The sequence below is a fragment of the Pan troglodytes genome, chromosome 10 (assembly GCF_028858775.2).
Source record: "Pan troglodytes isolate AG18354 chromosome 10, NHGRI_mPanTro3-v2.0_pri, whole genome shotgun sequence".
NCBI lineage: Eukaryota > Metazoa > Chordata > Mammalia > Primates > Hominidae > Pan > Pan troglodytes.
The window spans coordinates 75,633,854-75,659,403 of record NC_072408.2 but is presented as its reverse complement, the minus strand read 5'-3'; the positions used below and the strand labels follow the sequence as shown (position 1 = coordinate 75,659,403).

The 25,550-nt window shown below is 41.3% G+C and overlaps 1 protein-coding gene and 1 non-coding gene across 13 annotated transcripts in view; one reads left to right on the top strand and one right to left on the bottom strand.

The window, feature by feature from the left end:
• The window catches only part of CPM (carboxypeptidase M), a 76,638-nt gene that overhangs the window by 9,434 nt on the left and 41,654 nt on the right, over window positions 1-25,550 (top strand). The window contains exon 3 of one of the 12 annotated variants that reach the window (XM_063786910.1): window positions 25,074-25,190. The exons of 10 other annotated variants lie outside the window; for them this stretch is intronic. The gene's annotated coding sequence lies outside the window, so the exon portion shown is untranslated. Of the gene's footprint in view, window positions 1-25,073; window positions 25,195-25,550 lie in introns of all 12 variants that reach the window. One more of the 12 variants, XM_063786911.1, reaches the window with a different exon arrangement.
• On the bottom strand, window positions 9,734-9,795 carry LOC112205117 (U7 small nuclear RNA). Its single transcript, XR_002938972.1, has one exon. It is a non-coding gene; the product is annotated as a U7 small nuclear RNA (small nuclear RNA).

Here is a 25,550-nt window from a genome sequence, read left to right as displayed (position 1 = left end):
GAATTGGGGGACCACAATTATGCCCCAGTTCAAGATAAGTCACTGGCATGTAGGAGAAAGCCTCAGAGAAGTTAGGGACTTTCAGGCAGTAAAGGACACAGTTGAATTATTCACTGGCTAGCCTAAAATGGGTCTACCCCCACCCCTTGCCTTCAGCCCCCTAAAACACTGACCAAACATGTAATAAGAAAAGAGTAATTATAGGAGGTTCACCACCATCACCCTCACCCCTGCCTTCATTAAGAAGTGTTTAGGCTGGTTGCGGTGGTTCACACCTGTAACTCCAGCACTTTGGGAGGCTGAGGCGGGTGAATCACTTGAGGCCAGGAGTGCAAGACCAGCCTGGCCAACATGGTGAAACCCCATCTCTACTAAAAATACAAAAATTAGCCGGGCATGGTGGCAGGTGCCTGTAATTCCAGCTACCTGGGAGGCTGAGGCAGGAGAATCGCTTGAACCCGGGAGGTGGAGGTTGCAGTGAGCTGAGAGCCGAGATCACACCACTGCACTACAGCCTGGGTGACAGAGCAAGACTCTGTCTCAAAAAAAAAAAAAAAAAAAAAAAGTGTTTAAATAAATGCCTCTGGCTTTATTTGAACAGTCCAGGAATAATTCAAGGGTCTGTCACAGAATTTTGACAAAGAAAAGAAGGTGGGAGGGATCATGTGAAGAAGGCCTTTTTTCCCCCAAGAGTTAAGCAGGGGCCAGGCACAGTGGCTCAGGCCTGTAATCCCAGCACTTTGGAAGGCCAAGGCAGGCCGATTGCTTAAGGCCAGGAGTTTGAGACCAGCCTGGCCAACATGGCAAAACCCCGTGTGTACTAAAAAAATGCAAAAAAAAAAAAAAAATTAGCCAGGCATGGTGGTGCACACCTGTAATCCCAGCTACTCTGGAGTCTGAGGCAGGAGAATCACTTGAACCCAGGAGGTGGAGGTTACAGTGAGCCGAGACTGTGCCACTGTACTCCAGCCTGGCCCACAGTGAGTCTCTGTCTAAAAAAAAAAAAAAGAAAAGAAAAAGAAAAAGAAAAAAAAACTTAAGCAGAGATATGAAACCCTTCCATTTTAAGTGTCTTTTCCCCCCTCTATACTCAGAAATGTTGTACCTATTTTAGGTGAAGGCAGATGATATGTCTAACTATTCTTGCTGTGAGTGATCCAGAAGGGCACAGTTTTGGAAATACACAGATGAACTGTTGAAGGTAGTTTCACCTTAATTTTTAGTCCTTGTTAAATATTTATTCCCTTGTCCATTGTTGGTGACTCAGTTGAGCCCACTCGTTAAAATCCTTTTCACGGGGATAGTCACTCTTATGAAAACATAGACACCTAGAGACATGTGGGAAGCGTAGGGTCATTTAACATGTGGCGATTCTACAGCAGTTTTCCCATTGTTTAACTGGAGAGATTTATTTACAGCTTGTGTTAGGCTGTTCTTGGGTTGCTAGAAAGAAATACTGGGTAATTTATAAAGAAAAGAGGTTTAATTGGCTAAGCGTTCTGCAGGCTGCACAAGCGTGGCCCCAGCATCTGCTCAGTTTCTAGGGAGGCATCAGGAGGCTTTTACTCATGGCAGAAGGTAAAGCAGGACCAGGCACGTCACATGGTGAAAGCAGAAACAAGAGAAAGAGGGGGTGGGAGGTGCCACACGCTTTTAAACAACCAGATCTCATGAGAACTCACTCATTATTGTGAGGACAACACCAAGCCATGAGAGATCCACTCCCATGACCCAAACGTCTCCCACCAGGCTCCACCTCTAACATGGGGGGATGACATTTCAGCATGAAATTTGGGGGAACAAATATCTAAACTATTCACACCTTACTAATAATACTAAATGTGCACAGTTAAATTTCAGATAAAGATTGTTCAATTGGGGCAGACATGTAATTTTTTCTATTGCTCTTTGGGACTCAGATGAATAATCTTAGTGTGGTAGAGATAAGCCTAGCTGGTTTGTCATGTGTTACTGTCAGTTCCTTTCAATTTATGAAGAAACAGAAAGATAAATTGGGAAATGTCACATTCTAGCCTTGACGAACTTTTTAGTTGGACTTGGCCATCTTTCGAGTTGTAAGAACATGTACTTCTAAGGGTACAAAATGTGTTTCCAAACTCTATGGCATACAGTTCTAGCATAACACCATGTCAGTCAATTGCAGAAACTTCCAAACATTTTTTACACTGAGAGCTCTTTGGTCAAATAATTCTTGCTTGGAAGTAAATCCCAGTCTGTGTGTGCCAGGCACTGTGTTAGGCTAGAGACAGAGTCATGAGCAAATAGCATCTCTGCTCTGATGTTTCTTACATGTGCTAGTGAGGGAGGCAAACAAAAAACAAGGCGAGTTCAGATTTTGATCATTGCTATGAAGCAAATACATAGTTTAGTGTAATGGAGAGTGACAGTTACTGTGGAACATAGGTTCCATGAAAGCATGGAGCCTATCCTACTTGTCACTGTATTTTCAGTGCCTAAAACATAGCAGTTACTGTTTGAGAGAATGTTGTATGGAAAGAATGACAGGAGGCCTGCCTGAAAAGATGGTAGGTTAAAGCGGAGATCTGAAAGGTGACAGTCAGCTAGATCTTATAGCCTGATTACAAAGTGCACAAAGTGCAAGTGATGTGCAAAGGCCTCGAGGTGGAAAGAGTAGAACAGAAGTGAGACCAGGGTGGCTGGAGCCCAGTGAGCAAGGGGAAAGTGGTCTTTGAGCAAGTTGGAAGGTACACAGGGGACAGAGCATAGAGTGCCTTCTAAGCCAATTCTAAAGTGGAGAGTTTGAATTCTGTTCTGAGAATAATGGGAAACCATTGAAGGGTTTTAAGAAGAGAGTGATGCAATCTGATGTGGGTTTTAGAAAGATAACTTTAGCTGCTGAATACAGAAAATGGCCAGAATAGAAGTAGGGAGACTAATCCAGTTATAGTAATCCTGGCAAATGTTGATGGTGATTTGGATTAAGATGCTCTGTTAGGAATGGAGGGAAGTGAAAGGATTGGAAATCTGTTATGGAAATAAAACCAAGAGTACTTGCTAATGGGTTGGGTTGGGTTGGATTGGATTGGATTGGATTGGATTGGATTGGATTGGATTGGATTAGATTGGATTGGATTGGAGGAGGAAGGCGTGTGAGCAGAAGAGGAAAATCAAGGATGATGCTTAGGTTTTGTGCTCGACTGAGTGTATGAAGTGTTCTTATGTTAGATGGACAAAACTGGAAGAGGACAGATCTGGGATGAAATCAAGGGCTCTGATTCAGACATTTTCTTTAGAAATTGTGAACTCCTCAGGAGGTATCCAGTGGAGACGGTTGGGTATATAAGTGGAGCTCAAGAGAGAAGTTTGGCTGCAGAAAGAAAGTTGGGAGTCATCAACATAGAAATGGTATTGAAACCTGCAGGACTAATAAAATAATCTAGCAAGAGAGTAGAGATAAAGAAAAGAAGGCCAGAATCGAGCTATAGCACCGTCACACAATTAGTCTGATAGAGTAGAGGAGCCAAGAATGGAGATGGGAAAAAATCAGTAATGAGGTAGAAGGAAAATTAAGAGTGATGTCACAGATGTCAAAAAGGGGAGTGGCTCAAGAAGGCAGTTGTTTTGGGGAGTACCATGACCACCTACTAGTGATTTGCTGGAAGGACTCACTCACAACTCAATATAGAATCATATTCAAGGCTAAGATTTATTACAGCAAAGGGTATGGTGCAGGAACAGCAGGATACAGATATATGGTGGCAAAACTAGAGAAGTCGTAGTAGGCTTTCTTGTCCTCTCTCTGTAGGGATTCCACATGTTTCTCAGGAATGCATGTTTCTCTCCAGCTGTAAACTGCAGAGACATATGCAAAACGCCTCCACCCAGGAAAGCCCACTCAAGTCTTAGGGGTTCAGAGCTGGTCAAGGGAGCTGGTCGTGTAGCTATGTAACCAGCCAGGATGCAGACCCCAAACTAGGTACTAGGATGCATCAGGAATCTTCATGTCAACTTTAAACAATGATACTGTCTTGATATATTTTGACCACTGCCTTGAGGGCACAAAAATAACATAACTAATTAGTAAGCATTTCAGGGAGTTTAGTGCTCAGGATTTGGGTCAGGGTCATTGCTGTGACTGCAGGTGTTCCCAAAGACAAGCAAGAACTGAGTAAAACATACTGGCTATGTTAACTCTTTCCTCTAGAGGTCATGGTTAATGTTGAATGCAGGTGAAAGTCAAAACTGAGAGCCATAAAGTTAATTTCTATATCCCAAAGTATAGTTAGTGAAATTATATTTCTCTCCAGATAGATTCATTCCACTTATTTAGTGAACATTTATTGAATGCCTAATATAGTTCATGGCATGTGCTCGCATGAGACTATAGGGGTAAAGAAGTTAGACATGGCACCTGCCCTGAAGGAGTTGACAATCCAATAAACGCAGATGTCATTAGCTGTGTGCGAGAATATGACAGAGGTCTCACGGCTGAGACCTGAAGGATAAAGAGAGATCAGCCAGGTGAAAAGGGAAAGGCGAGGCAATAAATAGCACGTTCAGAGGCCTGGAGGTGAAGGAGCATATTGACTTTGAGGAGCAAAAGAAGTTCAGTGTGGCTGGAGGGGAGAAAGGAGAAGGTGAGTGTGGGGTAGATTATGGAGGACCTTATACAGGCTGTTAAACACGTTTTGCTTCATCCACGGGGAGATATAATCCTAAGGGTTTTTGCTTGATAGGAAAATGACAGATTTGTTTTCTTGATTGAAAAATTTCTGATAATTTTACAGTTAGTTTTGCATTGCAACAGAGATTCTCTCTCTCTCTCTTTTTTTTTTTTGAGACAAGAGTCTCGCTCTGTCACCCAGGCTGGAGTGCAATGGTGCGATCTCAGCTCACTGCAACCTCTGCTTCCTGAGTTCAAGTGATTCTCCTGCCTCAGCCCCCGAGTAGCTGGGATTACAGGGGTGTGCCACCACGCCCAGCTAATTTTTGTATTTATAGTAGAGATGGGGTTTCACCATGTTGTCCAGGTTGGTCTCGAACTCCTGACCTTGTGATCTGCCTGCCTCAGCCTCCCAAAGTGCTGGGATTACAGGCATGCACCACCGTGCCCAGCCTAGAGATTCTCTTTAAGAAATTTGGTGCAACAGTCATTTCTGGGACAAAAATTAGTGAGAAAATACAAACACACCAGGGTAAATAAACCAGAGCACCACAAAATGTAATATTAAGTGTGTAAAAATAATAATCCCTGAGAGCTATCAGTGTGAAAAGTTTTTATTTGAATGCCGTAATTGAATGGAATTGTTCATTTAAACCTTCAAGTGAATTTATTTTTATGTCTAAAACTTATTAGAAATGTTTCAATGGTGATTATATGTAGTTTCTTTTCTCTTTTGCCTTCAACAGAGCACAGATCACGCAGAAAGGAATGATTTTTTTTTTAATCAGCAATTTTGGAGACAAATTCTATGAATGCCAACCTGTACAGAAACTGACAAGCATTAATTATTCAGAATGTAAAGAGAAATGCCAGAGTATTAAGGAACAGATACCTAGATTTAAACATAATTTTGGAATATTATAATTATTATGAATTACAACCACTTACATTTGAGGCAGTATGTGACAGCTGTGTGCATGAGCAGGAACATGAGAGGGAACGTAACCTGGTCTCATTTTCTAGGCAAGCCATTCAAGAGGAGCAAAGAGAGTGGGAAAATGAAAGCAATGCCACTGCTGATTATTGAACATCTTTATCTGCCATGCACTGTGCTAGGCCCTTTACACATTTTCCTTCTTTAAGCTATTTAAAAACTGCGATAAGTTCCTTACATTCCCATTTTATAGGCAAGAGCAAATAGATTTTACAGATGAAGAAATTGATGTCCCAAAATGATATCCTGGTAGGTGATAGATTTGGTTCGGTAACCCAAATGTGTCTTTTAGCAATTTATGTATTCATTCAACAAATATTCATTGAGTTCCTACTGTCTACCAGAACTTTTGTAAGGGGATGCAAAGAAGAACAGACCCAGGTCTTTCCCTTTATGAACTAGGGCAGTTGGCCTTACACCCAACTGCCATAATGGGAAAAGCATTGTAATGGGGCTTTGTTCGTTACAGTCAACAGTGCAGTGTAGGGATGCTTTGTAAGTTGGCCTACAGGGTGCTTGGTAAAGTTGAGAAAGGCTTATCAGGGAAGCTGACATTTGAACAAAGGTTTGGATATTACCAGGCAGAGAGATGGAGGTGGTAGGAATTCCAGGTAAAGCGACTGGGAAAACACATGCTGTGCTTGGGTGGCAGGAGCAGTCCAGGGAGGACATGGTGGGACTGTGCTGCAAGAAGCCTTGTATGCCAAGGAGATGAGACTTCCCTTGTACATACAGCCAAGGATAAGAATTTGATGACGATTTCTAATGTATCTTAGCATCTAAGTTCCCTTAATTTGTGCTCACTGGAAACCACAAAGTTTTAGAAGGCTTTTGTCATTGTGGTTTAAGAGAAAAAAATAGATTGTTCAAAGAACAGTGATACATAGGGAAAATATTTTGACTCACGTAATTTCTCACTAAAATTGGCAATATTTGTAGCCCCATGGGAACTATGTTGCCATAGGACATTCTGTTCGCTGTACTTGGGAAGCTATCTAAAAAAAGAAGAAAAAAACACAATAAAAAGAGGTATTTGGGGATCAGTAATAAAAGTTGTATACTTTATTGAATGTGTTACTGTGTACTAGCTACTTATCCATATTATTTTAAATCCTGACACCTATTAAATAATAGGTAGTATTATCCCTGTTTTACAGATAGGAAACTGAGGCTCAGAAAAAAGTGACTTGCCTGAGACTACTTAGCTAGTAAGGAGCAGAGCTGGGAATTCAAACCCAGGTCTGTCAGGATTCAAAACCCCAGTTCTTCCAGTCTCTAGAGCCTGGTCTCTAGAGCCTGGAGACTTCTGTGGAGGTGACCTAGGCCACTTCAATAGGTGAGGAGACAGAGGACCGCTTGGGGATGCATTCCTTAAGCCAGAGCAGCTGATTCTCTGAATGCCAACCTAATACAGAAACTGACAAACATTAATTATTCAGAATGTAAAGAAAACTGCCAGAGTATGAAGGAACAGACATCTAGATTTAAACATAATTTTGGAATATTGTAATTATTAATTACAACCACTTACATTTGAGGTAGTGTGTAACAGCTGTGTGCATGAGCAGGAACTTGAGAGGGAACGTATCCTGGTCTCATTTTCTAGGCAAGCCATTCAAGAGCAGCAAAGAGAATGGGAAAATGAAAGCAATGCCACTGCCGATTATTGAACACCTTTATGTGCCATGCACTGTGCTAGGCTCTTTACACATTTTCCTCTTTTAAATTATATAAAAACTCTGTGATAAGTTTTTTTAAGTATTCAGACTTTTGTGTTAAATTGGAAAACCAGTGCTGGAACCTGGGGGTGGGGGCGGGGCAGGGGTCTCCTAATGACTGGCCTTGTGCTCTTTAAGCTGCACTAGCTATCCCACTTTGAAAAGAGTGTATGAAACACAGTTGCAGTCATGCATACTCCATCTCCAAAGAATGGATTCATTCTTCAGGCCATAGTATACTGACTATAATTTTCTGTTTGTAATTACCCAGATTCCAAGCCTGTTTATAGCATTTATACCTGAGGAATGGAATAGTGAGGATTTGAAGAGGCCGCAGTCCTTGAGGTTTTCTTTGATAATAATATCTGTAGCTGCATCAAACACAAATTTGATATTCTGTGTATCTGTAGCACAGGTCGTGTGACTGTAAATTCTTTTGATATCTTGTTGCATACTGAGGTCAAGGAACTGGCTCTTGATGTAATTCCCCGCATCCTCATAGGAGTTGTTACCATCATACTCTGGAAAACAAATGCTGAGATGGATTAACTTTTTACATTGGGTTCCGCATGGGATTTTATAGGAATAAAGGTTCCACTACCAGCAGTGAGTAGCCTGAAGTCTGCCACATTGACCAGGAACCTTTGCAAGAATAAACCGAGGATGTGCCCTCTGCAGGTGAATGTGCTAGGCTCTCTGGGGTTGCCAAGGAGTTTGAGTCCCCATCCTTGAGTCCCCATCAACTACATCTAGTTGATGTACACGTGATCCTTTGCAAAGGTTCTGAGCCCTCTGAAACTGATCAAAATTGCATCTGTTAGAAAATATTAAATATATTCTATATATCAAGCCAAATACTAGGAGCTTGTGTAAGCAACAGAGTATCTTGGTGGATCACGTGGGTGTTGGGTTAGGTAAAAGATCCCACTGTTGGCCCTCCCCACACCCACATCCTTACTATGCTCTGGGCAGACAGAGTTACTCCAACTATCTCAAAATGCCCAGAAACCCTTAACCACCTCTACTGATTTGCCTGTATTCAGGAGCCTCCTTCTTCACAGCTGAGATTCAGACTTCATTGAGGGACAAGGTGAATGAGAGGGTAGGGGACAGTAGGGGGCAGAATCTGGTCATCAGGAACTTTGGACTTTCCAGTGAGCACAGACTGAGATACCTCAGGTGCTAAGACTGCAGCACCCCTGGAGGAAGACTGTACACTAGACAACAACAAGGCTGATTGGCAGGACAGCATCTACCCAGCATCCTTAACATCCGGGAGGAGATGATGGTGCCATGTAGGGACACTTGACCCTGCCCATAGCAGCCTCAGCCCCTGTGCATCCTGGGAGTGAAGTGATCAGGTCATGCAAGTAACTACATCAGTCCTCACCACTGGGATCATTGCTACAGAGGGGAAGGCTTTTCCCTGTGTGTTGGAGATGGAGATAGAAGTGTATTAACGGAGGAAAACAAAATAAGCTTTTACATCTGCTAAATTAACAGAATCCCAGGCTGCCAAAACCCTGAGGCTTGCTCAATCAGCAGTCCAAACTGTATTTCCTCTAAGGGACAAATTATGAGCTGCTGTAAAGGTACACACAGTCTAGTGAGAAACCATTCAATTTTGAGGGGGAAACTCTAGGGAAATAGAGTAAGTTAAAGGAGTAGAGTGTGCCAGTATGAGAAGGCAACTCTCCTGGAGTTTGAGTTCCAAAACTCAGTGGGCTCATAGGTCATGGTGTGATCTTAGAAGTCATAAGTGACCAACAAGGAGTTTAATAACGCCTTTTCTTATACTCCCTCTTTTTACATAGCCTTTATACCAAGTTATCATCTGGCAGTCATTTTAGATATAGGTTTCTAAGTTAGACGGTAGGGTCCAAATGAAGTGTTTGGCAAAGTCATCTTAATTTTTTAAAACTTGATATGAAAAAGATGTTGGTATCAGGTATTGAAATTGAGGAGCTATCAGAATAGGGAAAAATTCCTCATTTATGCCCATACTCACAAATACACAAATATTTATAAACAATAATGATACAGGCAGGCATGGTGGCTCACACCTGTAATCCCACCACTTTGGGAGGCCAAGGCAGGCAGATCACCTGAGGTCAGGAGTTCGACCAGCCTGGCCAAAATGGTGAAGCCCCGTCTCTACTAAAAATACAAAATTAGCCGAGTGTGTTGGCGCATGCCTGTAATCCCAGCTACTTGGGAGGCTGAGGCAGGAGAATTGCTTGAACCCAGGAGGTGGAGGTTGCAGTGAGCTGAGATCGTGGTATTGCACTCCAGCCTAGGCAACAAGCGCGAAACTCTGTCTCAAAATAATAATAATAATAATAATAATAATAATAATACAACTTTTTTTTCCCTTTGGGGGGCTTTCCAGCAAAAACCAGAAAGCCTATTAGACAAATTTTAAAAGAGCTGTAACACTATAATAAGACTGTTTAATAATGGTTGAGAACACAGAGCCCGAAGAACACAGATTGCCTGGGTTCAAATCCTGGTTCTGCTGTTCAGTGGCTGTGATCTTGAACTACTGTCTTACCCTATCTGTGCCTAGTTCCTATTTTGTAAAATAGAAATAATAGTTCTACCTCGTAGGTTGTCAAGAGGGCTAAATAAGTTAATAAACATAAAGTGCTCAGAATATGATTGGCACATAAGTGCTATGGAAGTATATGCTACTCTTACTGCTGTTACATAAATTGTGATATTTGGCAGCCTTGAAGCGTGGCCCTGCCATATGCTTTGTGTTTAAAACCCTCAAACTACTGTTTATTGAGGGCATCTTTGATGTCAGGCACAGGGCTAGGCAATGTTCCTGCTGTATCTCAATGAATCTACACAACACCCTATGAGGTAAATACCAATTTACAGCTTTAGATACTGACTTGCCAGTGGTTAAGTAACTTGCCCAAGGCCACAAAGCAAGTACCTGGTAGATTCAGGACTGAAGCTTCAAGTCTAGAGAGCTTGGCTCCAGCCACAGCTGCAGTTTGGGCTGACCTTGTTCCTGCCAGCACACTTTGGGACCTGGGCCATACAAGTTATAGCATCCTGGACAGACCCTCTATTTTATAGAAAAGGAACCTGAGGCCCTAGGATTAAATGAATTGCCAGAGGTCACTCTCCAAAGAGACTCTGAGGTCCAGATTAGGAAACCTGAACTAACATTGAAGCCGTGTCTTTCTGTATAAGATCCAACTGCTTGTGGTATGTTTGGCCAAAAAGACTCAGGTTAAAGTCAGATACCAAATAACATATTGACATCTAGCATATTTATGCCCAGATGCCGTATAGCAAATCATCCTTCACTTTAATTAGCTTATAGTTATATACTTGACAATGTGAATGAACAGAGAAAAACAAGGTATTTTTTTTTCAACTTCTAAATTTGCTTGGGAAATTCCTCCGTGTCTTTTACAGGTTTAAAAATCATGTTTAACGATAATATAGTTATCTTAGGAAAAAGACCAGCCCATTTTTATCACTATCATTGGGCCATCACAGATGAGAGCTTTCTATCTTATGGAATCATTTGCACAAAGTATATATGAGGATATACAGCATTGTATTTGTAGCATTTCTTATAATAGTAAAAAAATGAAATGATACAGTCATCTAGTTAATGCCACTGAGTTGTACACTTAGAATGGTTAAATAACAAATTTTGTTATATGTGTTTTGCCATATTTTAAAAAAATAATAGTTTAAGAAACTAGTGACTTGTATACTTAAACTGAGTGGATTGTATAGTATGCAAATTATGTCTCAATAAAGATATTTTTTAAAACCCATGCATTTATCCATAGAGAATTGGTCAGATTATGCCAAACCCAGTCAATGGAGTATTTTACAACCTTTATTAAAGAATTAGGTAGATTTATATGTTTTGACATGGGAAGATGTCCAGAATATATTGTGAAGTAAAAAAAAAGTTGATGTGCATTTCCATATGCTGTATACACACGTCTACAGTTTTGTCTTATGACTAACACTCTTGTAAATGTCATTATGCAACTTGGCTTTTTCACTTATGTGTGTTATGTTAGAGGTTAGTACATATAGAGATACTTCATTTTTTTAACTGTTTCAAACTATTCTGTGGTATAATCTTATCTTAGTTTATTTAGTCATTTCCATATTGATGAGTCTTTAGGTCATTTATAACTTTTAGATATTTTGAAGAATGCTGCAATAAATACTGCTAAACAAGCACATTAGCTCCATCATTTCCCAAGATAGGCACTACTAAATCAAAAAGTACATGCATTTTTTTCCTCAAGTTTCTTTCTTTCATTGATGATGCTCTTCTTCCTCCTCTTCTTCCTCTTCTTCTTCTTCATTATTATTATTATTATACTTTTAAGTTCTGGGTTACATGTGCAGAATGTGCAGGTTTGTTACATAGGTATACATGTGCCATGGTGGTTTGCTACACCCATCAACCTGTCACCTACATTAGGTATTTCTCCTAATGTTATCCCTCCCGTAGCACCCCCACCCCCCAACAGGCCCCAGTGTGTGATGTTTCCCTCCCTGTGTCCATGTTTTCTCGTTGTTCAACTCCTACTTATGAGTGAGAACATGCAGTGTTTGGTTTTCTGGTATTCTGATAGTTTGCTGAGAATGATGGTTTCCAGCTTCATCCATGTCCCTGCAAAGGACATGAACTCATCCTTTTTATGGCTGAATAGTATTCCATGGTGTATATGTGCCACATTTTCTTAATCCAGTCTATCATTGATGGACATTTGGGTTGGTTCCAAGTCTTTGCTATTGTGAATAGTGCTGCAATAAACATATGTGTGCATAAAAGGTATATGCATTTTTGTGCTTGATGGATACTGACAGATTACCCTACAAGAGGATGTATTATTTACACTCCCAGCCCCACATGAGTATGTGTATTTCCCCACATCCTAACCAACACTAATTTTTTTCCATTCTAATGGGTGAAAAAAAAAATCTCCATTTTAAGTTGCATTTTCACTGAGCATGGTGGTACACACCTACAGTTCCAGCGACTTAGGAGGTCGAGATGGGAGGATTGTTTGAGGCCAGGGCCAGGAGTTCAAGACTAGCCTGGGCAACATAGCAAGATCCCATCTCTAACGAAAATTTTTTTAAAAACTAGCCAGGCATGATGGTGCATTCCTGTCATTCCAGCTACCCAGGACACCGAGGCTGGATGATTGCTTGAACCCAGGGCCATGGTCCCACCACTGAACTATAGCCTGGGTGACAGAGCGAGAACCTATCTCTACTTAATAATTAGTAGCATTTACATGATTGAAAATCAGAATGAACGTGTTTTCACATTAATTCAACATTAGATAAACATTGAGGTACTGCCCCAGATGAACAAACACAAACCCCTGCCCCTGTGGAACTTCTGTTCAACTCTATTGGTCATTTCTATTTCCTCATGCCATTTGCCTGTTTTTCTATTTATTCATGCTTTGTTATGTGTGTGGCAAATATTTTCACCTCTTCTGTGGCTTGTCTTTTAAGCTCCATTTTCAGTATCTTTGGCCTTACAGAAGTTTTTAATTTTTATGAGATCGTATTCGTCAGTCCTTTTCTTTATGCTTTTATGTTCCATGCCTCACTTAAAAAGGCCCTCTTTCCCCCAAGGTCATAAATATATTCTATACCCTTTTCAATATTTTTATGGTTTTAGTTTTTACGTTTAGCACCTAACTCCATCTGGAATCTATTTTTGGGAATCGAGTGGTATGTAGATAGATTTCATGTCTGACAATATATATTTTTGAGCACTCAAATTTTTAAAAAGTATGTATGACTTTGGTAAGCAGAAAGAGCCAAGAGGAGTTTGAAGAGACACTCAGAAAGTGGATGTCCATTCTGGGTGGGCCCAGGAGTTTGCAATTTTAGCAGATACCTCCAGAGAAAAGAGAAAGTGATGAGAAAAAAAAAAAAAAAAAAGCTGTGTCCTGTGGAGTAGATTCAGGTCATAATGGCTGTAGGTAGGGACACAGCAGAAAGAGTAGCCCCGGGTTGGCCTTGTATCCTGGTACCTACAGCACCTTAGGAAATACATAAAATACATGAAATGTCACAGCTTTGCAAGAACTAGAAGACCAGCCAGAATGAATCAGAGAAGGGATTCTTCAGTGTTTCTACTTGTAATGGAATTTTTAATCCCTCATCTGGTACAAAAATGAGTTTGAGATAATAGCCCATTTAAAAATAACCCAAGCCGGTGTGGTGGCTTACGCCTGTATTCCCAGCACTTTGGGAGGCTGAGGCAGGGGAATCACCTGTCAGGAGTTCATGACCAGCCTGGCCAACATGGTGAAACCTCGTCTCTACTAAAAATACAAAAATTAGTCGGGTGTGGTGGCGGGAGCCTGTAATCCCAGCTACTTGGGAAGCTGAAGCGGGAGAATCACTTAAATCCGGAAGACGGAGATTGCAGTGAGCCCAGATCGTACCACTGCACTCCAGCTTGGGCAACAGAATGAGACTCCATCTCAAAAATAAATAAATAAATAAATAAATAAATAAATAAATAACCAACCCAGCCCTGGATTAATGGTGAATTTTCATTCTGGCTAGCAAAGGTTAGCAAAAGTGGATGACTACATGTAGGCATGTTAATTAACACTTTTTAGATTCTGGAAAAAGAATGTTGTGTGGCAGAAATATGGGTACAAATGTGCAAGCCTTCTGTAGATGATTCTTTAAAGGCAGGTGGAGTGGGAGCCGCTGGGCTAACCTACCCCAAATCACTGCACTTCCTTTCTTCCCTTGTCATTAAAACCATATGACCCGTTTAGTGTCTGTGTTGCACTCATGAGTTCAGAAGTTCCAATGCATCTATCAAATACATGTGTTTGCTTACTGTGCATGTTGTTCTAAGTGCTCCTTCACTGCTTCTGACAACCCTATGAGGTACTATTATAAGCCTCCTTTTACACATGAGGAAACTGAGGCTCCAGAGAGTTAAATAAGTTGCCCACAGTCCCACAGGCAGTGGTGGCATTGGGATTTGGACTCAAGTTGTCTAGCTCCAGGTTCGCAGAATCACCCTAATAATGTGCCCTCCAAATTGGCTACTTCAGCAACTGCAGTGTTCAGGAAAGAATTATATTCTGATGAGCCTTCATGAGGCAGGGTTGAAAAACCTGTGTCAGGAAAAGATACGACACCTTACTGGTTATCAGACCATGTTAGAAGGAGCCTCTTTAAAGTCGAACAACAGAGCCACTGCTCTGGTGCAAGCAGCACTCTCACCCAGCCCTCTGACCTCAGTCACAGTGTGAGCTCTATAGTTCCTGGCAAACTTTAGCCACGGGGTCAAAAATGGAGAAGGGTGCCTTCAGGTATAAGATGTGGTGTGTTCATGCAGGGATTAGCTCTGTTTAGGCTTAATTCTGGAAGCCAGGGTTCTTAATTTGGTTCGCATTCCCTGACGGAATACTATGCAGTCCTGAGAATGAATGATTTACATTTATACAACAGTATGCATGGATGCACCACAGGGGACAGTGCCTGGAAATAGGCACAAGGGTGCTTCGAGGCTGCTGTCTACACAAATGTGTGTTTAGTTTATGAAAATCCACAGTGGCGCCTGTAATCCCAGCACTTTGGGAGGCTGAGGCGGGTGGATCATTTGAAGTCAGGAGTTCAAGACCAGCTTGGTGAAACCCTGTCTCTACTAAAAATACAAAACAATTAGCCAGGTGTGATGGCGGATACCTGTAATCCCAGGTACTCGGGAGGCTGAGGCATGAGAATCACTTGAGCCTAGGAGGCAGAGGCTGCAGTGAACCAAGATCGTGCCACTACACTCCAGCCTGGGTGACAGAGTGAGACTTTGTCTCTCAAAAAAAAACAAAATCTACAGTGAGCTCTTCAGCATATAGCTTTCTCTGCATATTGTATTCCATGTATTCATTGTACTGGATTCAATGTACAGTATTCTATGTATATTGTTATTTCACTGAAGAGTTTTTTCTTAATGGCATGAATTAGAGTCAGCTGAGGTATTTGTGAAAAATGCAGACTCCTGAACTCACGCCTCAAGATTCCTGTTCTGGATGGGGCCCAGGAGTTTGCAGTTTTTTACAAATACCTCAGGTAATTCTGCTGCAGGTCATCTGAAGATAGACCCGTAAGAACATAGCAAAGCTGCAGACCTGGTCTGCTGTTGATGTGCTTAATACTGGGCATCAATAGGACTCTATAAGTAGAGCAAAAGAATGACTTGAGAATGACTAGGCTCACCCATTGGGATGGTAGGAAAACAGCCTGGTGCACTGCAAGGGTAACACCATCTTGAAGCGAAACCACCACGATGACCGATGCTTGAGTCCTGCATGCCAAGGTGTTCCTGCAGCAAGGCCAAGAAACAATGCCTGTAGCACAGATAACCCCTCATAAACATGCTTATCTGACTTCCCCAGTGGTCACCAGTGTTCCCCAGGAGGATCTGAGACATGACCAGCTGTCTTTACTCTAAACACTTGCTATATAAAGGATCATTTCTGGTGGGTGGACACAGGGACTCACTTTCTGGAGCAGCCCAAGACATCGCTTCTATTTGTAAGTCCCTATTAAATTTTTTTTCTGAAGAACTGGATTTACCAGCCTCTTTCTTAAGCCTCTTAGTTCCCTCTGCCTTTGTGGGTAGGTTTGCGTAGACCTACTCACCAAGAAACAAGGCTATATCTTACATGTATCCATGATTTTTTTTTAATGCACAAAAATGTAAAAACACTATATAAAATACCTACAACAAGATTTCTGTTGGCCAGGTACAGTGGCTCATGCTTGGAATCCTAGCGTTTTGGGAGGGTGAGGCGAGTGGATCACTTGAGCCCAGGAGTTCAAGACCAGCCTGGGCAACATAGCAAGACCCTGTCTTTACAAAAAGTACAAAAATTAGCTGGGTATGGTGGTATGTGCCTGTAGTCCCAGCTACTCAGGAGGCTGATGTGGGAGGATTCTTTGAGCCCAGGAGGTGGAGGCAGTGGTGAGCTGAGATCACACCACTGCACTACAGTCTGGGTGACAGAGTGAGACCCTGTTTAAAAAAAGAGAGAGAGAGAGAAAAAAAAAGATTTCTCTGAATCCTCATGCGTATCATGAGAGATGTTTTAAAATGTTTCTATATTTTGGCCGGGTATGGTAGTTCATGCCTGTAATCCTAGCACTTTGGGAGGCTGAGGCAGGTGGATCACCTGAGGTCAGGAGTTCAAGACCAGCCTGGCCAACATGGTGAAACCCCCATCTCTACTAAAAATGCAAACATTAGCCAGGCGTGGTGGTGCATGCATGTAATTCCAGCTACTCAGGAGGCTGAGGCAGGAGAATTGCTTGAATCCGGGAGGTGGAGTTTGCAGTGAGCCAAGATCACACCATTGCACTCCAGTGTGAGCGACAAGAATGAAACTCCATCCCCCAAAAAAAACCACTTTTCTGTATTTTAATGCACAGTTTAAAAATGCCAGACCTGGCTCTATTCTACTTAGGTTTCTGTTCATTAGATAGGAGTCATTCATGTATGACTGAATCACTGTGAGGATCCTCCCCTCTCTCTTCTTCCCCTTCCACCCACATGCCAGTGGTTCAGACTGCCTTCTGCTTTCTCACGGGTCTCTGTTGTGTGATCTTGTGCCCACCTCTCTGTGTGTTAAATGGAGAGAGTGGCTTGAACAGTACCCTTATGGTTGGTCTTCAAGAGCTCATCTAATTCTGAATGGTAGTTGGGCATGTCTGAAGGTATTAGCAATTCTGTTGCTCAGCATTGCTGATGTATTGAGCAATGTGAAAACCTTGGCGAATGTTGTTGCCATCTTCCCCTAACAATCTGCCTCATCCTGAAGCCCAACCATTTGACTCTGTGGTAAAACAAAGTAACTTCAGTAAGGTCCATGTCTACCAATTTCTTAATCTCAATTGAGGTAAATAGATGCACATTGTCAGAAAGGACTGGCCACTATGTACTGCAAATGATGGGCACAGAGTTGTGATTGTCCCAGCAGACTTGAGATGAGCTAGGGATACATCAATCCATTATGAGACGGTATCTGTTATAGTCAAGAGTGTCTCTGGAATGGCTTCTTATAATTATTTGGACTTTCTACCAAGGTTTCTGTGCCATAGCCTATGGAAAAGTAGATTCCTTTCAAGAGAACTGACTTGCCAAGCATGGTGGTTCACACCTGTAATCTCAGTGCTTTCAGGGGCCAAGGCGGTGGGATCACTTGAAACCAGGAGTTTAGGACCTGCCTGGGCAACAAAGTGAGACCCCCATCTCTACAAAACATTAGCCAGGTATAGTGGTGCATGCCTGTGGTCCCAGCTACATGGGAGGGCAAGGCGGGAGGATCACCCGAGCCCAGGAGTTCCAGGCTGCAGTGAGCCACGTTCGCACCACTGCATTCCAGCCTGGGCAACAGAGCAAGACCCAGTCAAAAGAAAGAAAGAAAGAAAGAATGAGAGAAAGGGAGGGAGGGAAGAAGGGAGGGAGGGACGGAGGGACGGACAGAGGGAAGGAGAGACAGAGGGAAGGAGGCCTGACTTGTATATTTATGTGCACGAAATCCATTCTAGGCCTCTGAATATGGCACCTGGCTCACTCTTTGTTGAGAACAGTTTGCCAGTGAGCAATGTGCCTCATGTCCTTTGTGAAACTGGCAGAGCATAAATTATTAATTTAAAATATACAAACTAAGATCAAGATAAGATGTGCTTTAATGAATGGGTAAACTCAAATGGCTTATTAACACCTTCATTTCCTCATGCTGCTTCTGAAATGGGCATTTCTCAACTTACATTTTAAGGTAGGAGCTGATCTGAGATGCAAGTTAATTATACAGTTTGTCGAAGCCAAAGAGTTGGGTTTGGGAGATTTTCTGACCTGAAAATGTTCAGTGGCGGTGCCCATGTAATCTTGGGCCTACTCTGACAGACAGTTCAGAGCCTTAACATTCAGTGTTGGTCCTTTGGATATATTGAACATAAGCTACAGTTTACAGGTATGAGAGGACATTATTGACTGAGACTTCAATAGTTCCAAAGGGGGAAAAAAAGAGAAAGATGGCTTTTTTAAAGCTACTGTCTTCAGCTCAGGAAAAAACATGTGATCAGCCGACTGTAAATGCACAGCTTGAGAAATTTAGCAGTTCCCAAAATAGGTTCAAGTTTCTTTGTGAGCATGTAGGCCTACTTGCAGGTAACATTGACTTTGTTAACAACGTTTGTTAACAATAACATTGTAGGCAGTTAATGTCTCAAAGCTCTTATAGATACAAAAGAAAATAAACTTACAACTTCCAGAAAGCATCTTCTCATCGACGAGTCTAAATAATGCTCATCTATTGGAGAAGCAACTTGTTAATAGTGACTTTTTGTCACTTTTGTAGGGTGGGGAGAGGGACACGGGAGATGAAGCTCTTACTTTATTTTGGAAGTGAGATGTGTCAAGTTCTTTATTCTAAAAAAGGTAAACATCAATTGCCTCTGAGGTAGTAATAGAAGAAGGTCTGTTTTACTTTGGAGGAACATTAACCTTAGAGTAAAACAAACAAAAACACAGTTCAAAGCCCAGGCTGTCTGAGCCCATCTCGTCATTTGTAAAATGAGGATAATAATACCTGCCTTACTTATCTCATGGTGTTTCTGTTGAGGATTAAATGATAAAGCACTTTGGAAATTATGTAAAATATCAGTATTTTAAGCAGGTATGATTTCCCGAAATCTTTGAGTTTTTCCTCTGATTCCATGATTATGACATCACTTAAATATGCCACCCCTCTGCTATCCTAATACCCCAAATCTCAGTGAAACACTGGAAAAGTCCGAAACCAATAGAGATTTCTAAAGCAGATCCCCTTATTATGCCCCTCAATTAGTGATCATTGTTAATGGGTCTGCTCAGAGCATCATTGCCAAGTGCTTTGATAAGCTGAAGAAATCTGTTGATAATTTCTTGAGGCATGGTATTTCAGTGTGTGGAATACTTGGGTACTAGTTCTTGGGAGTATTTTAAAGTAAAATACTTATATTTGTATTGACTTTGCAACAGCAGGTACAGCAAATTTCACATGGTACCTTGCTACAGAAATTAATTAGTACCACTCATGGTTTAAATTATGTAGAATGATAGTATGCTCATATTCTTCTTGGCTGTCTTAAAAATGAATAGAAACAAAAAGGTAAACAAAGCTCATATTTACCTCTCCTTGGAAAAAGGTTGAGTGATTGTCATGTAGCTTCTCATTTATCAAGTATGTGTTATGATTTTGTTAAAGGATAAATTGAAAGGATTCTTAAAGCAACAAAGGTTTGGTCCTGCATTGATGCATATTAAGTAAAGTAGAGCTCCTCAGTTGGCATTCCCAGGCTGGGTGACACACAGGTGCCTCTTTCTGATACTCTCCTTCCCAGCTCCTGTGCCATCCCCTCCCCTCTCCCCTTCCCTCTCCTCTCTCCCCTTCTTCTCCTGTAATACTTCTGCTACTGGCTCTGTTCTACCCAGAGACTGAAGGAAGTGAGTGGTGATCTAATTGAGACTGAATAAGTCCGAACATTTATATTCCTTCCCCTTCACTCCATCCAAAGTCCAATCCTGAGGAAGACATGGAGGTTATGATTAAACTTGCCCAACACTCAAACTTTACTGACTGCTTATTCTTATGTTAATCACTTGGCCTTTGCTAGATTAATGACTGAGTGACCAGAAGTCTCAATGATCCCATAAATCGTATGATTTTAAACTATTTTTGTAGCTTTTGCTAGTTGTAATAAAAATTTTCACATGATTTTTTTTCCAAATAGAGAGGTCTAATAAAGCTAATGTGCTTGACCAGGTTTTGGAGAGTTTACATACTAATTTCTTAACCCCTTTCTAATATGGTTAGTATAGCTCTGTGTTTTCATCAGAGAGAAGCAGACTGTGAATTCCTCACCTTGGGGCTTCCATTCTCCCTCCAGGTGGCTTCACCTTTCAGGTGAACAACCTGACCTCTCTGGCTCCTAAATCCCACCCTTACAAGCCGCAGGAGCCGGTGCATGGGGGCATAGTTTCTTACCTTTACCTTTTTCAAACCTTTCCCTCCTCACCAGCTTTTTTTAAAGACTTTATTTTCTTAGAGCAGTTTTAGAGCAAATTTGCTGTACCTACTGTGGCAAAGTCAATACAAATATAAATATTTACTTAAAACCCAAGAACCGGTACCCAAAAGCAAAATTATCTAAAGCAAAATTGAGAGGAAAGTACAGAGATTTCCCACATACCCCTTGTCCCTATCCCCACACGCGCATAGCCTCTCCCATGATCAATATCCCCCACCAGCGTGGTACATTTGTTACAACTAATAAACCTACACTGAAGTAGGGGTTTGGACAAATGTATAATGACATTGTAGTATCATACAGAGGAGTTTCACTGCCCTAAATACCCTATGTGCCATCTTTTCATCCTTCCCTCCTCACTAGCCTTTGGCAACCACTGATCTTTTTATTGTCCCCATAATTTCGCCTGTTCCAAAATGTCATATGCTTGGACTCATATAGTATAGCCTTTTCAGATTGGCTTCTTTTACTTAGTAATATGCATTTAAGTTTCCTCCATGTATCTTCATGGCTTGATAGATCATTTCTTTTCAACACTGACTCGTATTCCATTGTCTGAGTGTACCACAGGTAATTTATCCCCTCACCTACTGAAGGACCTCTTGGTTCCTTTCAAGTTTTGGCAATTATAAATAAAAATGTAAATAGCTGTATAATTTTTATATGGACATAAGTTTTCAGTTTATTTTGTTAAATAACAAGGAGCTTGTTTGCTGGATCATATGGCAAGAGTAGGTTTAGTTTTGTAAGACACTTGCAAACTGCTTTCCAAATTGGCCATTTTGCATTCCCACCAGCAATGAATGAGAGTTCCTGTTGCTCCACATCCTCGCCAGTATTTGGTGTTGTCAGTGTTCTGAATTTTTGCCATTCTAATAGGAATGCATTGATATCTCATTGTTGTTTTAATTTGCCTTTCCCTGATGACATATGATGTGACATATGATGACATCTTTTCATATGCTTATTTGCCCTCTGTTTATCTTCTTTGGTGAAATACCTGCTGTTTCCATCTTTTGTCCATTTTTTAATTGAGTTGTTTATTTTCTTATTGTTGGGTTTTCAGAATTCTTTCTGTATTTTGGATAACTCTTTCATCAGACATGTCTTTTGCAATCATTTTCTCCAAGTCTATGGCTTACCTTTTCATTCTCTTGATCCCTCCAGCTTTTTATTTAGAAAATTTTCAGTCCTATAGAAAAAATACAAAAATAGTAAAATAAGCACTCACACATTATTCATATACATCCACCAGTTAATATTTTGCCACATTTGCTTTATCTCTCTCATGAGCTCCATCTGTTGATTTTACTGAGCCATTAGAAGTGATAAATGGCATGTCACATCATCCCAAAACACACCAATATGCATCTCCTAAGCATGACTTCTTACTGCCTAATCATGATACATCATTATTAAACTAAAAATAATAGCTCAGTAATATCCAACAACATACTGCATTTTTAAAGTTCTCCAGTAGTTCCCAGAATCAAATCAAGCAAGGCTCACCCATCGTCTGCAGTCTCACAATCTAGGACAGTTCCCCTGCCTTTTTTTGGCATTGACCGATTCATATTGAACCAATTTTATGTCATTGGTTGATTCCTAATGAACCATTTCCTTGTCTACAAGCTCTTGGCTTGCCCTCTTACAGTGATGAGTTGGAGTCTCTCCATGACAGCACCAGACTGGAAATTCTTAACATGCTTTCCAGGCTCATTAACATTGAGATAGTCAAAATCTACACGATGTCCTCAATAATTTTGGGAACAGGCCATGAAAGAAAATGTTGTGAAAAATGTGTTTATGGTTAATGATTCAACACAGTTAACAGAGGTGAGTTGGCTTTCTGCCCTGCCCTCATGGCAACATGCGGCTTCCCAGTTCAGCACTGTCCTCTGCTGTTAGGGCCTGGGAATTCTGAATGAGATTCAGTCCTTGGAGTTGAAAAGGTAATTTACCTGATGCTTGGTGGTGTGAATGTTTGTGACGGTTTTTGTGCTAATACATTTTGAAGGACATGTTCTCTCAAAATAGCCCCTTCCACTTTCTGAATCCACACTCCAGTTTTCTTTTTAACTTCAGTGAGTGGTAGTCTATTTGACCTGATGTGCAGATCTTCTGGCACATACATTTCTGCTGTCTGTTGGCATAACAAATTGGCAGTCTATCCCTATGTTATGTACACTGTTTATATTGAAAATTTGTCTTTAATTGGTCTGATACTACATCATCTGCTAGGGCCAGTAGTTTGTCATCAGCCAATTTGTACACCTGAGGCCCTCAAACAAACACGTGCTTACAATGTTTCTGGCACTATTTTTAAAGCTTGTAAGAATTAAATGAGATAGCACAACAACCCCATGAGGGTAAGTACCGTTAATCCCATAATATGGATGAGGAAACTGATTCATTTAGAGGGATTAAGCAATTTGCCCAATACCACATGGCTAGTAAGTGACAGAGCTGGGTTTTAGCTCTGACACTTTGATTCTGGAACCTGCACATTTCATCATTATGTCAGATGCCCTGAAGAGGATACTGTATATCATCTCATCTCACATGCTGTGTTCAGGCAGGTGACGTGCTGCTCAATGCTGGTTTTGATGTCTTTACTAAACTGCTGATCTATTTTTGAGATTTAAATCTCAAAACAGTGATACTAGTGAGAAGTAGTCCACCTTTGTTAATCCACCAAATGTTCCGGTTAGGGAACCTAATTTTGGTAACTTCAAGGCCTCTCCTGCTATTGGGAGCTAAGCATCCTTCACTATGGACTCTCACTTGCTTCACTTTAGAATGAGAGCTTTTTAGGGTAAAACTCAGGAAGTAGGATGACTGAAAGAAAAGCCTTTCTTCTCCACAGTAGCTTATGGGGAAACTAGTAAATTAATTGCCATTATTCCTTGCCACTAAAGGATGAGATCTTATGGTAGCAATAAATAGACAATAGGGCTGTGCAGACCTCCAACAAACTGTCTTTTCTGGGGTCAAAAGGGGTCTGAATTAACCTCTTCTTAAATTACAGCTCTGTGACACCTGCAGGCACTCATAACAAATAAGAACACCAGGCCAGGCACAGTGGCTCATGCCCGTAATCCTAACATCTTGGGAGGCTGAGGTGGGTGGATTGCTTGAGCTCAGGATTTCAAGACCAGCCTAGACAACATGGCAAAACCCCATCTCTACAAAAAAAAAAAAAAATACACAAATTAGCCAGGCGTAGTGGTCCATGCTTGTAGTCCCAGATACTCAGGAGGCTGAGGTGGCTGACTTGAGCCCTGGGAGGTCAAGGCTATAGTGAGCCATGATTGCACCACTGCATTCCTGCCTGGCTGACGGAGTGAGACCAATAGGGCAGCAAGAAACAAAACCTCAACACTGAACCGGAATGTCCATGACATACTGTAAAAAGAGAAACCTCAAATGGACAATAACTGTATAGTGCTAGTTGTAATGATTGTGCCTTTTTTTTTTTTTTGAAACGGAGTCTCGCCCTGTCACCCAGACTGGAGTGCAATGGCACAATCTCCACTCACTGCAACCTCTGCCTCCCGGGTTCAAGCGATTCTCCTGCCCAAGCCTCCTGAGTAGCTGGGATTACAGGCACACACCACCACGCCTGGCTAATTTTTTGTATCTTTAGTAGAGACGAGGTTTCCCCATATTGGCCAGGCTGCTCTGGAACTCCTGACCTTGTGATCTGCCCGCCTTGGCCAAGAAATCTCTTTAAGTATTCATTTGTACTTTAAGATAATGCTCGATCTCGCTCTTAGTACAGCTGAATTGTCCTTCAAAAAGATGATCTGATTATGTTTGACCTCTTCCTCAAGGGACCAAAAAGGGAAGTTCTCAGCTTTTTATAGTATGAGGTCCCTAGAGGTTTTCACTTTGGGGATTTAAAAACAAGTTTCCTGTAGCTATATGGAGGAAAAAAAAAAAAAAAAAAACCTAAAGGGGAACATGGAAGAATTATAATGATTGGGGCATGATAATTATGTCCAGTTTTTAAAACTCCATTCTTAAAAATGTCTTATAATTTATAGGTTAAAAATTTAAATGTTTAGAGGAAGCAGGACAGGTTTATGAGTCTCTGACCTGGGAATGGAGTGGGAGGAATAGAGAAGGTGGGGTTGCAAGAGGAGAAAGGCAGAGGAATTTCCTACCGTCTTCCTGTTTTTTGTTGATGGTTAGTGATTAATGAGACAAGCTGTTCTGTTTCTCTGGGAGTCTTGACTGTCTTGAAGAAAAAAAAGAAAATTTGTTGCAACCCAATGCAGCTTCAGATTTTTCCTCTATTTTTTTTTCAATTAAAAAAGTAACTGTCCCTAATTTAGGAACTGAAATTCCCAAACCTCCCCATTCACCTATTCAGGAAGAAATGAAATGGAACCTAACATCTACATTTCTTGGGTATAATATCAAAACTTTAATACTATGGGGATGAACATGTAAGCAAATGCAACTCTATCTCCCCATAATGTTGGAAGAATCTAACTTGAAACCAGACATTTGGTTTGGATCTTGGCACTTTCTTGCATGGAAATATTCCAAGAAGGTCCATTGACTCTTGATTTGATCTAGAAAATTGGGTTCTTTCCAGAGCCCACCCAAGATGGCACCTCATAGACTAGCCATGGACTTTTCCATCAATACTGGAAAACAGTTTCATCTAATCCCTGGACCAGAGGTGACTCGGACTCCAAGTGAGCTTCCTCAGGTTGGTTTGTTTGTTAATTTATCCAATCATCCATTCACTCAGCAAACATTTATCAGTCATTTGCTATGTATATGCCAGACACTACACTAGATTTTGCAAGCACAGAGATAAAAAATCCCTTGCTTGCAGAAAAACCTTTGGTTTCAATAAATGATAGGAGAGGGGTTGCAGGGGTACTATCTATGAAAGTTCAAAGGAAGCATCTAACTTAGGGTGGTAGGGGATGGGGCTGAGCAGAAGGATCAGGAAGGTGTTGGATGGCAGGAGGCTTTTAGCTGAGCCTTGAAAAGGCAAGGGGAGGTTGGCCGCTTTGATGGGGTGGGCTAAGGACTATCCATGCAGAAGAAAGAGCAGGTATTA